At 43.8% G+C, this 9651-nt stretch overlaps 1 protein-coding gene across 1 annotated transcript in view; it reads right to left on the bottom strand.

Moving 5' to 3' along the window:
- The window catches only part of RBM17 (RNA binding motif protein 17), a 30087-nt gene extending 21837 nt beyond the window's left edge, over positions 1 to 8250 (bottom strand). The window contains 1 exon segment of the mRNA XM_038741450.1: positions 8144 to 8250. The gene's annotated coding sequence lies outside the window, so the exon portion shown is untranslated.
- Between the last annotated feature and the right edge of the window lie 1401 nt (positions 8251 to 9651).

Consider the following 9651-nt stretch of genomic DNA (forward strand, 5'->3'; position numbering starts at 1 on the left):
AGCCTAGAAGCATTTGTAATTACTAATGGCATTTGCTTGGCACATAGTAAGCGCTTAACAAGTACCAATATTATTATTAGATACTGCAGGTGTTTCTAAGCCAAGGATTTGAGCCTGCCACCTAGCAGAAATTTAAGGTTCCAACTGAACAAAAGCAGGAGAGTATCAGTAGATCACAGTTACTGAGCGGTTTCTGGGTGCAGAGCACTGTGCTAAGTGCTTGGGAGAGTACATTGTAAGAGTTGATAGACACATTCCCTGCCCAAAAGGGGTTTACAGTCTAGAGCAGAAACTGAATGCTCAAAGTTTAGAAGATCACTGGTATATTTTCTTCAATGACTTTAAAGTTAACTTCAGAAATTAGATTTTTTAAGGGTCTCTTATTTGTCCCTTGTGTAGTATCAAATCTCCTTTTTCAGGTGGACGTTTAAGGAAACATGATCCCGGCTAATCTCTCCTCTACCAGAAGGAAAACCAGAGGCCACTTACATCCTGTATTTGTGGGGCAGCTTCTCAGCAACCAAGTGAGGAATCTGGCAAGTATTATCTCCGCCCCACCTCCCAATTTCAAATGAGAAAACTGAGGCACAGAAGCATTATGGCATTTGGCAAAAGTGATGCAATAAATCAGGGGGCTGGGGGGCAAATTACCTAAAGACGGTTCAGGTCATGTTCCTAGAAAACCCTGTTGCTGCTAAGGGATTATTTTTTAAGCCTAGAAGCCGTTTTCTAATTTTTAGATCATTTTGATAATCGTTGGCCGTTAGGCTTTAGGCTGTAATTATACGGTCACATTTAAAGGCCATTAAATTCTTTCACTCTTTTCCGCAGGCACTACCAGAGCGATCATTCTGGGAATCGACTGACACAAAACAAAATTGCCAAGAGTTTGGCTTTACGTTCATAACCCCAGACTGAACTCCATAAGTGGAGAGGGAATGGAGGAGAGTCAGGAAAGGAGGCACAAGGTGAGTGCCCCCAAGAAGCTATCTCAGTCTAAGTAGGAGGGAGAGCTGGGGACGATACGAGGTGATCAGGTTGACCCCCGTGGGGCTCACGCTCTTAATCCTCATTTTACAGATGAGGTAACAGGCACAGAGAAGTTAGCTGACTCACCCAAAGTCACACAGCTGACAATTGGCAGAGTTGGGATACCAAAATAAAGTAGGGATGGGAGAATTGTAGGGTATAAGGATATATATGGAAGGGCCTTGGGGCTGGGGTGAGCATCAGGAGTGCATGGGAGATGGTGAGGGAGGGCAGATAAGTGAAGACACATAGTCTTCCTCCTCCACTTCTGGTCACGGGCCCCCAATTCCCTGCCACTGACTAACATGAACCCCAAAGGGAGGCCTGGGTAGGGGACCTGGAAGCTGCAACTTGAGGCTGGTAGCAGCTGGGGTGCACCCCAGGGGACCAGAGGGAGTTGCAGCCCCATTCCTGAGACCCAAGTGGCAGCCCTGATTCGCAGAGCAGACAGCTGAGCCGACAGCCTCGGATCGCAAGCCCTTCTGACCTCCCTTCACCCGAGAGTCACGTAGGCCTGGTGTGAGGCTAAAAGTGAAATTAGAGACCCAGGAATTTCCCCCTCCAGACTGCGGCTTTATTCGAGGAACACATCCTTCAAATAAAAGCTCCACAAATAGTCTCCTCCCCAAACCAACGCCTTCCAGAAGCAACGGCCCATATACTAGGACTCTATGTCCAGTCCTTGGCCAGATCACCAGCCCTTCTCTTTATGTTTCCCGACTCTTGGCTTTAACCTAGTAATTATTTAACCTGGTATTTATAGAGCCAGTGTGCCCAACGCTGGGCCAGACACAAGATAATCAGATCAGATAGTCCTTCTCCCACGTGGAACTCGATCTAAGAGAGAATTGATGGCTTAGTCACGAAAGGCCTCTTGGAAGAGAAGGGCCTTCAATAAGGCCTTGAAGCTGGGGGGAAAGGAATTGTCTATGGGATCCGAAAAGGGAGGGCATTCCAGGCCAGCGGCAGGATGTGGGCGAGGTCCAACGAGCAGGTTGGCATCAGAGGAGTGAAGTGTGCGGGCTGGGATAGGAGAGCAACTGGGTGAGGTAGGAAAGTGGGGGGTCCAAAGGGCGGGGGCTGGGGGAGGGAGACTTGGGGTCGAGGGGGAGCAGGGGGGATGGAAGGGGACTTGCGGGGCTGGAGGGACTTGGAGAACCAGAGAGAGACTTGGGGGGCCAGAGACACTTGGGAGGATGGGAAGGAGTGGGGCTGCAGAAGAGGACTTGGGGGGCCGGAGGGACTTGGAGAGCCAGAGAGACACTTGGGGGGCCGGAGAGACTTGGGGGGATGGGAAGGAGTGGGGGGGGCAGAAGGACTTGGGGGGCTGGAGACTTGGGGGACCAGGGACAGACTTGGTGGAATGGAGGGGGAGCATGGGGGACAGAAGAGGACTTGGAGGGATGGAGAGAGGCTTAGGAGGATGGAGGAACTGGGGGGCCGGAGGAACCGGGGGGTCCGAGAGAAACTTGGGGGAATGGAGAGGGGACAGAAGGGTGATGGAGGGGAGGCAGGGGGGCTGGAGAAGGAGGTGGGGGGCCGGAGAAGCTTGGGGTGGTGGTGGAGGGGGAGTGGGGGGGGGCAGGAGAGGACTCGGGGGGGCCAGAGAGGAACTTGGGGAGCAGGAGGGGGAGCAAAACGACTTGGGAGGCCAGAGGAGAAGTTGGCGGACCGGAAAGAGACTTTGGGGGATGGGGGGGGCGGGGGGGGCGGAGGGGGGGGGTGGGGGGGGTGGAGGGGGAGCAGGGGGGGCAGAAAAGGACTCGGGGGGCCGGAGTGAAACTTGGGGCCGAAGGGGGATCTTGATGTGGAAAAAGCCCTTCCCTTCAAAGCCCTACTGAGAGCTCACCTCCTCCAGGAGGCCTTCCCAGACTGAGCCCCCTCCTTCTTCTCCCCCTCCTCATCGCCTTACCTCCTTCCCCTCCCCACAGCACCTGTATATACGTATATATGTTTGTACATTTTTATTATTCTATTTATTTATTTATTTTATTTGTACATATTTATTCTATTTATTTTACTTTGTTAATATGTTTTGTTTTGTTCTCTGTCTCCCCCTTCTAGACTGTGAGCCCATTGTTGGGTAGGGACCGTCTCTAGATGTTGCCAACCTGTACTTCCCAAGCGCTTAGTCCAGTGCTCTGCACACAGTAAGCGCTCAATAAATACAATTGATTGACCATCTCTCTATGTTGCCAACCTGTACTTCCCAAGCGCTTAGTCCAGTGCTCTGCACACAGTAAGCGCTCAATAAATACGATTGATTGACCATCTATATTGCCAACCTGTACTTCCCAAGCACTTAGTTCAGTGCTCTGCACACAGTAAGCGCTCAATAAATACGACTGATTGATTGATTGACCGTCTCTCTATGTTGCCAACCTGTACTTCCCAAGCACTTAGCCCAGTGCTCTGAACACAGTAAGCGCTCAATAAATACGACTGATTGATTGACCGTCTCTCTCTGTTGCCAACCTTTACTTCCCAAGCGCTTAGTCCAGTGCCCTGCACACAGTAAGCACTCAATAAATATGAATGAATGAAAAAGTGGGGGTGGGAAGGGAGAGAATACAACACTGTAAGCTCGCTGTGGGCCGGGAGCGTGTCTACCTACTCAGTTGCAGCGTCCTCTCATTCAATCAACTGTACTGACTGAGCGCTTCCTGTGTGCGGAGCACTGCACTAAGCGCTGGCAATCAATCAATCAATCATATTTATTGAGCGCTTACTGTGTGCAAAGCACTGTACTAAGCGCTTGGGAAGTACAAGTTGGCAACATATAGAGACAGTCCCTACACAACAGGGGGCTCACAGTCTAGAAGAGGGAGACAGAGAACAAAACCAAACGTATTAACAAAATAAAATAAGTAGAATAGGTACAAGTAAAATAAATAAATAGAGTAATAAATATGTACTAACATATACACATATATGTATATATGCGGCTAGAGAAGCAGCATGGCTCAGTGGAAAGAGCCTGGGCTTTGGAGTCAGAGGTCATGGGTTCAAATTCTGGCTCCGCCACTTGTCAGCTGGGTGACTTTGGGCCAGTCACTTCACTTCTCTGGGCCTCAGTTCCCTCGTCTGTAAAATGGGGATGAAGGCTGTGAGCGCCACGCCCCCCCATGGGACAACCTGATCACCTTGTAACCTCCCCAGTACTTAGAACAGGGCTTTGCACATAGTAAGCGCTTAATCAATGTAGAAAAGCAGCGTGGCTCAGTGGAAAGAGCACGGGCTTTGGAGTCAGAGGTCATGGGTTCGAGTCCCGGCTCCGCCACACGTCTGCTGTGTGACCTTGGTCATGTCACTTAGCTTCTCGGAGCCTCAGTTACCTCATCTGTAAAATGGGGATGATGACTGTGCGCCCCACGTGGGACAACCTGATCACCTTGTATCCCCCCACCAGCGCTTAGAACAGTGCTTTGCACATAGTAAGCGCTTAACAAATGCCGTCATTATCAATCAATATCAATCGTATTCATTGAGCGCTTACTGCGGGCAGAGCACTGTACTAAGCGCCTGGGAAGTACAAGTTGGCAACATATAGAGACAGTCCCTACCCAACAGTGGGCTCACAGTCTAAAAGGGGGCAGGGGGGCAGGGAACAAAACCAAACATACTAACAAAATAAAATAAATAGAATAGATATGTACAAGTAAAATAAATAGAGTAATAAATATGTACAAACATATATCCATATATACAGGTGCTGTGGGGAAGGGAAGGAGGTAAGATGGGGGGGATGGAGAGGGGGCGAGGGGGAGAGGAAGGAAGGGGCTCAGACTGGGAAGGCCTCCTGGATCAATCAATCAATCGTATTTATTGAGCACTTACTGTGTGCGGAGCACTGTGCTAAGCGCTTGGGAAGTCCAAGTTGGCAACATATAGAGACAGTCCCTACCCAACAGCGGGCTCACAGTCTAAAAGGGGGAGTCAGAGAACAAAACCAAACATATTAACGAAATAAAATGAATAGAATAGATAAGTACAAGTAAAATAAAGAGTAATAAATATGTACAAACATATATCCATATATACAGGTGCTGTGGGGAAGGGAAGGAGGTAGGATGGGGGGATGAAGAGGGGGACGAGGGGGAGAGGAAGGAAGGGGCTCAGTCTGGGAAGGCCTCCTGGATCAATCAATCAATCGTATTTATTGAGCGCTTAATGTGTGCGGAGCACTGGACTAAGCGCTTGGGAAGTACAAATTGCCAACATCTAGAGACAGTCCCTACCCAACAGTGGGCTCCCAGTCTAAAAGGGGGAGACAGAGAACAAAACCAAACATACTAACAAAATAAAATAGAGTAAATATGTACAAGTAAAATAAATAAATAAATAGAGTAATAAATATGTACAAACATATATACATATATACAGGTGCTGTGGAGAAGGGAAGGAGGTAAGACGGGGGGATGGAGAGGGGGACGAGGGGGAGAGGAAGGAAGGGGCTCAGTCTGGGAAGGCCTCCTGGACCAATCAATCAATTGTATTTATTGAGCGCTTACTGTGTGCAGAGCACTGGACTAAGCGCTTGGGAAGTACAAGTTGGCAACATATAGAGACAGTCCCTACCCAACAGTAGGCTCCCAGTCTAAAAGGGGGAGACAGAGAACAAAACCAAACATGCTAACAAAATAAAATAAATAGAATAGATAGGTACAAGTAAAATAAATAAATAGAGTAATAAATATGTACAGACATATATACATATATACAGGTGCTGTGGGGAAGGGAAGGAGGTAAGATGGGGGGATGGAGAGGGGGACGAGGGGGAGAGGAAGGAAGGGGCTCAGTCTGGGAAGGCCTCCTGGATCGATCGATCAATCAATCAATCAATCGCATTTATTGAGTGCTTACTGTGTGCAGAGCACTGTACCAAACGCTTGGGAAGTACAAATTGGCAACATATAGAGACAGTCCCTACCCAACGGTGGGCTCCCAGTCTAAAAGGGGGAGACAGAGAACCAAACCAAACACACTGACAAAATAAAATAAATAGAATAGATAGGTACAAGTAAAATAAATAGAGTAATAAACATATACAAACATATATAGATATGTACAAGTAAAATAATAAATAAATAAATAGAGTAATAAATATGTACAAACATATATCCATATATACAGCACTGTACTAAGCGCTTGGGAAGTACAAATGGGCAACATCTAGAGACAGTCCCTACCCAACGGTGGGCTCCCAGTCTAAAAGGGGGAGACAGAGAACAAAACCAAACACACTGACAAAATAAAATAAATAGAATAGATAGGTACAAGTAAAATAAATAGAGTAATAAACATATACAAACATATATAGATATGCACAAGTAAAATAATAAATAAATGGAGTAATAAATACGTACAAACATATATCCATATATACAGCACTGTACTAAGCGCTTGGGAAGTACAAATTGGCAACATCTAGAGACGGTCCCTACCCAACGGTGGGCTCCCAGTCTAAAAGGGGGAGACAGAGAACAGAACCAAACACACTGACAAAATAAAATAAATAGAATAGATAGGTACAAGTAAAATAAATAGAGTAATAAATATATACAAACATATATAGATATGCACAAGTAAAATAATAAATAAATAAATAGAGTAATAAATATGTACAAACATATATCCATATATAGATATGTACAAGTAAAATAATAAATAAATAGAGTAATAAATATATACAAACATATATAGATATGCACAAGTAAAATAATAAACAAATGAATAGAGTAATAAATATGTACAAACATATATCCATATATAGATATGTACAAGTAAAATAATAAATAAATAGAGTAATAAATATATACAAACATATATAGATATGCACAAGTAAAATAATAAATAAATGAATAGAGTAATAAATATGCACAAACATATATCCATATATTGATATGCACAAGTAAAATAATAAATAAATAGAGTAATATATACAAACATATATAGATGTGCACAAGTAAAATAATAAATAAGTGAATAGAGTAATAAATATGTACAAACATATATCCATATATAGATATGTACAAGTAAAATAATAAATAAATAGAGTAATAAATATGTACAAACATATATAGATATGCACAAGTAAAATAATAAATAAATGAATAGAGTAATAAATATGTACAAACATATATCCATATATAGATATGTACAAGTAAAATAATAAATAGAGTAATAAATATGTACAAACATATATAGATGTGCACAAGTAAAATAATAAATAAATGAATAGAGTAATAAATATGTACAAACATATATCCATATATAGATATGAACAAGTAAAATAATAAATAAATAGAGTAATAAATATGTACAAACATATATAGATGTGCACAAGTAAAATAATAAATAAATGAATAGAGTAATAAATATGTACAAACATATATCCATATATAGATATGTACAAGTAAAATAATAAATAAATAGAGTAATAAATATGTACAAACATATATAGATATGCACAAGTAAAATAATAAATAAATGAATAGAGTAATAAATATGTACAAACATATATCCATATATAGATATGTACAAGTAAAATAATAAATAGAGTAATAAATATGTACAAACATATATAGATATGCACAAGTAAAATAATAAATAAATGAATAGAGTAATAAATATGTACAAACATATATCCATATACAGATATGTACAAGTAAAATAATAAATAAATAGAGTAATAAATATGTACAAACATATATAGATGTGCACAAGTAAAATAATAAATAAATGAATAGAGTAATAAATATGTACAAACATATATCCATATATAGATATGCACAAGTAAAATAATAAATAAATAGAGTAATAAATATGTACAAACATATATAGATGTGCACAAGTAAAATAATAAATAAATGAATAGAGTAATAAATATGTACAAACATATATAGATGTGCACAAGTAAAATAATAAATAAATGAATAGAGTAATAAATATGTACAAACATATATCCATATATAGATATGCACAAGTAAAATAATAAATAAATAGAGTAATAAATATGTACAACCATATACCCATATCGACAGCACTGTACTAAGCGGTTGGGGAGGGCAGGCGGGCACAGTGGTGTGGCCGCAGGAGGCGGTCGGGCACTCACCGTGCGGGCAGCCGTCCCCATGGGCCGGGCGGGACCGGGCCGAACCGGACCGAGCCGGACCGAACCGGACCGAACCGGATCGGACAGGGCCTGACAGGGCACCCGACGGGCCCCGCGCGCGGCGGCCTAGGCCAAAGCCCCGAACCACCGAGTCTCCCAGAGGCGGGGGAGGGAAGACGGCCCTCCTCCGGCCGCCCGCAGAGAAAGAGGGTGGGCCCCGGCCCCGCGCTCCCCGCTCTCCCCGCTCTCCCCTGCCCCCCGGCGGCCGGAGGTCAGAACAGCGCGCTCCCCTCGGCGACGCTTCCCCCCTGCTGAGCCAGCAGGGGCCGCTGCGGCGCAGGTTCCCCCCGAGGGAACAATCCTCGCCCGCCCCGCCCCCCATCATCATCATCATCATCATCATCATCATCATCATCATCATCATCATCATCATCATCATCGATCGTATTTATTGAGCGCTTCCTATGTGCAGAGCACTGTACTAAGCGCTTGGGAAGTACAAATTGGCAACATATAGAGACAGTCCCTACCCAACAGTGGGCTCACAGTCTTAAAGGGGGAGACAGAGAACAAAACCAAACATACTAACAAAACAAAATAAATAGAATAGATATGGACAGATAAAATAAATAAATAAATAAATAGAGTAAAAAATATGTACATCATCATCATCATAATGGCGGTATTTGTTAAGCGCTTACTATGTGCCAAGCACTGTTCTAAGCGCTGGGGGGGGCTACAAGGTGATCAGGCTGCCCCACCTGGGGCTCACAGTCTTAATCCCCATTTTACAGATGAGGGAATTGAGGCACAGAGAAGTTAAGTGGCTTGCCCAAGGTCACACAGCTGACAAGAGGCGGAGCCGGGATTCGAACCCATGACCTCTGACTCCCAAGCCCCCGCTCTTTCCACTGAGCCACGCTGTTTCCCCAAACATCATCATCATCACTCATCATCAATCGTATTTATTGAGCGCTTGCTGTGCGCAGAGCACTGGACTAAGCGCTTGGGAAGTACAAGTTGGCAACACATAGAGACAGTCCCTACCCAACAGTGGGCTCACAGTCTGAAAGGGGGAGACAGAGAACGAAACCAAACATACTAACAAAATAAAATAAATAGAATAGATATGTACAAGTAAAATAAATAAATAAATAAATAGAGTAACAAATATGTACAAACATATATACATAATAATATGTATATATTATAATAATAATATAATTGCCATATAATAATGGCATTTATTAAGCGCTTACTATGTGCAAAGCACTGTTCTAAGCGCTGGGGAGGTTACAAGGAGATCAGGTTGTCCCACGTGGGGCTGACAGTCTTCATCTCCATTTTACAGATGAGGGAACTGAGGCTCAGAGAAGTGAAGCGACTTGCTCAAGGTCGCACAGCAGACAGGTGGCGGAGCCGGGATTCGAACCCATGCCCTCTGACTCCAAAGCCCGGGCTCTTCTCCACTGAGCCACGCTGCTCCTCTAAGATCCCTCTTCATCATT

This window comes from Tachyglossus aculeatus, assembly GCF_015852505.1.
Source record: "Tachyglossus aculeatus isolate mTacAcu1 chromosome 12 unlocalized genomic scaffold, mTacAcu1.pri SUPER_6_unloc_1, whole genome shotgun sequence".
NCBI classification, from domain to species: Eukaryota; Metazoa; Chordata; class Mammalia; order Monotremata; family Tachyglossidae; genus Tachyglossus; species Tachyglossus aculeatus.